Source organism: Hydra viridissima, unplaced genomic scaffold, assembly GCF_058129835.1.
Source record: "Hydra viridissima isolate aposymbiotic clone 2 unplaced genomic scaffold, HvirCarnegie_v1 scaffold_16, whole genome shotgun sequence".
NCBI lineage: Eukaryota > Metazoa > Cnidaria > Hydrozoa > Anthoathecata > Hydridae > Hydra > Hydra viridissima.
The window spans coordinates 1,246,301-1,249,419 of record NW_028324315.1 but is presented as its reverse complement, the minus strand read 5'-3'; the positions used below and the strand labels follow the sequence as shown (position 1 = coordinate 1,249,419).

General features: G+C 30.9%; 2 pseudogenes; both read right to left on the bottom strand.

The window, feature by feature from the left end:
• Window positions 1-226: 226 nt before the first annotated feature.
• LOC145192705 (uncharacterized) lies at window positions 227-1,023 on the bottom strand (annotated as a pseudogene).
• Window positions 1,024-1,409: 386 nt separating this feature from the next.
• On the bottom strand, window positions 1,410-2,729 carry LOC145199999 (uncharacterized; annotated as a pseudogene).
• Between the last annotated feature and the right edge of the window lie 390 nt (window positions 2,730-3,119).

Here is a 3,119-nt window from a genome sequence, read left to right as displayed (position 1 = left end):
ATCATTTATAATATTTAGAACCTCTGGGGTGTTGGAATTTTCAAAAAAAATTTAAAACAAAAAATTCAGAAATCAGCTATAACTTATCCTATAAAAATTAAAGCCCAAAACAAGAAAACTTTATGTTTACTAGTTATATTATAAGTCTGAATGCTAAAATTAACATACTTTACAATATATACTTTAAATTATAAACATTAAATCAAATTATAATATTTGATCTATTTTATGTTTTTGATGCAAATTCAACAATACTGGATTTTAGCCGTTTTGCATAATCTTTATGGTTAATTCTTCGTTTGTATCTATTGCATGTTTTTTTGAACTCATGATGAATAGCTTCTCCTGTTTGCTCACAGTAAACTCCTAGGCCGCAGTTGTTAGAATGAAGAAAAGGAAGTATATGACAAACTGTTGTGTGAACTTTCCATGTAACAGTGAGCTCAATACCCTCGAATGTGTCATGCACATTTTCAATCAAATCTGCATAGGACTTTTTAAACTCCAGAACAGCAGTTTCGATGTTATCCCCTGCTACCATACCAAATGCTTCTGCTTGAAGGCATTTAAACTTTCTAAGACAGTTTACAATTGGTAATAAGTCATACTTTCCATTATTTACAATATCCCTCTCAAGTATATCCACCAACTTCAGGAACTTGCTTGCATTTTTTCCATTAAAATCTATGCCTTAGTATCCTTGAAACATGATGTAATTTGAGTGTAAGCACTTCTCAAACAAAGGCCATATGCTAAGCAAAAACACTGCAAGTTCACTTACTAATCCCATTAGAACATGGAGCTGAGGAACAGGAACCAACTCCTTAAGAAGAGTTTCAGGATCTTCCTCTTTGTACAAAAGTCTTGGATTTATAACATTTTTGAAGAGTGACATTTTAAACTTCTTCTTTCCATCAAGGGTAAAGTTATTGTAGTGTTCATCCAAGGACCTAAGTGTTCTCTTGTTACCAGGCACAAGATTACAAGATCCCTCACAGTATAAACAGCTCTACATCCCAGCATGACTACTTATTCTGAAAACTGAATTTGCACATTTAAGATCAAATGCAGTGTAATACTTTACATCTTAAAAATTCAGAGGCGCAATAAGCTTTCAGAGATTACCATTAGCTTCAGAAACTCCCTCGACAATTGCTATAAGAAAGGATCTCTTTACTCCAGTATCATCAAGCTCTGAATCTAACAAGGTTTTTTTTTGGGGATAAAAAACATTTACAGTGACCTTAAGACCATGACCTGAACCCATAGCTATCTCAAAGTGGAGTCATGTGGATCTATTCCTCTTTCTGTTATGTGCTGTATAAATGTAGATGTATCTTTTACATAAACCAATGTTCTAGTAACAACTTCTCCATCCATGAACGTTTCTTTAGTGGTGTAAAACTAATCTATACAGGTATGGAGAGCTTCAATTTTTTAAAAAATATTTTCTTCAATCCAGGTTTGAGTTCCCATACTAGCTTTGTATTTGGAACAAAAGTTCTTGGTTTGATTCTTTGAAAGCTCAAGAGATTTAACCAACTCCATAACAGTACCGAAGGATATCTGCTTCAGCTCAATTCGGTCACTTTTCTTGTCTGGAGTCCTAACCACAAAGGAGAAACCTGAGTAACCAGCTAAAACTTCTGTCCTCTACAAATATTTTCAGCCTCCATCTTTTGCCTAAGTATACCTGGCAACAGATATTAATAAAATATGTTTATTATTTGGGTTTTTTAAATATGTGTTTTTATTAGAAAAAGCAATTCAATTTACTTGCCTGAGGCAACATGCTCTGAATTCTTAGGTCCAAGCTGTTCTGCTGCTTCAATGAGATTGTTAACAGCTCTGCTCTTGGTACAGATGTGAGCAACTCTTTGCACTAAAATTTTTTGTTTAAAAACAAAAATAAAGCAAAACTAAATATTTTTGTTTAAAAACAAATGCACAAATGTTTTATCCAAAAAAACATTCAGTGCAATCAATGTTATTATGTGACCAAAAGCATGCAGAACATAGTCTGGAAGACTTTACATGTTCAGGAGTAGAATCATTTAAAGCATCAATTTTATCTACTATGTGGTTGATATTTGATGATCTTCTAAGATGTAACCTACCAATCTAAAAATAATTTGTTGGTCAGTAAATATATTATATTAGCATCCTATATGTTCTTTTAGTCTATTCATCCTACGTAAGGCTCGTTTTTATTTTTTATTAAATTTTATCCTATGTAAGATTAAAATTTAAGCATATAGTAAGTTCATTACAATTAAATGTAAATTTAAGTAATATATATGTATTACTTATTTTTTAATAGACAACTAAACATGGAATAAATTCCATTACTTATCAGTGTATCCTTTCTTGGAACATCCTTCCATACACCCTAAAAACAGATTTTATTCTTAGATCCAAGAATCTGTTCTTAAAGTCACTCCATCATTTCTACTTAAAAATTTATGCTTAACTTTATTCTTTACTCCTATAACTTTTTCATTTATGTTTATGTATATTTTATAATTTCTTATTTGTGTATATGTGTATGTATGTATGTATATGTGAATAGATTATAAAAGTCTAAATTTTTGTAAGGTTCTACTATACTGGTTTCATACGAAAGATTTTATCTTTGTTTCAATTGCAGGAGTGATCTTTTAAATTTTAGTTGACTTTTTATCAAACTATGTAAGACAAACAGCACACGTTTTATGTGAACATTCCGCCATTGTATATGCAATTTATTATTCTGCAGGTTTTCAACCTAGTTTTAGCCTAATTTTATTAATATTTTTATCGTTAAAAGTAATGATTTTTGAGCAAAAATTTTTTAACTTTGTCCAACCCCTCAGAAGTTTAAAATATCATGAATGGTGTCTACTAATGTATATCTAACTACTGAAAAAGAAAAATCAGACCTGGGGAACAACTCAATCTGGCAGTCACTCTGGTCCACAGTGTAGGGTTTATTTCCTGTAACTCCTGGTTTTTCAGAATCTCAAGAAACCTCTCCACTTTTTTTTTTTTCTCATTTAATTATTAACAACAATGCATGTTATCTAATCATCAATATGAAATTTAAGTCTTTTTTTTTCTTTTAGTTTTTGGCGGAAGTTATT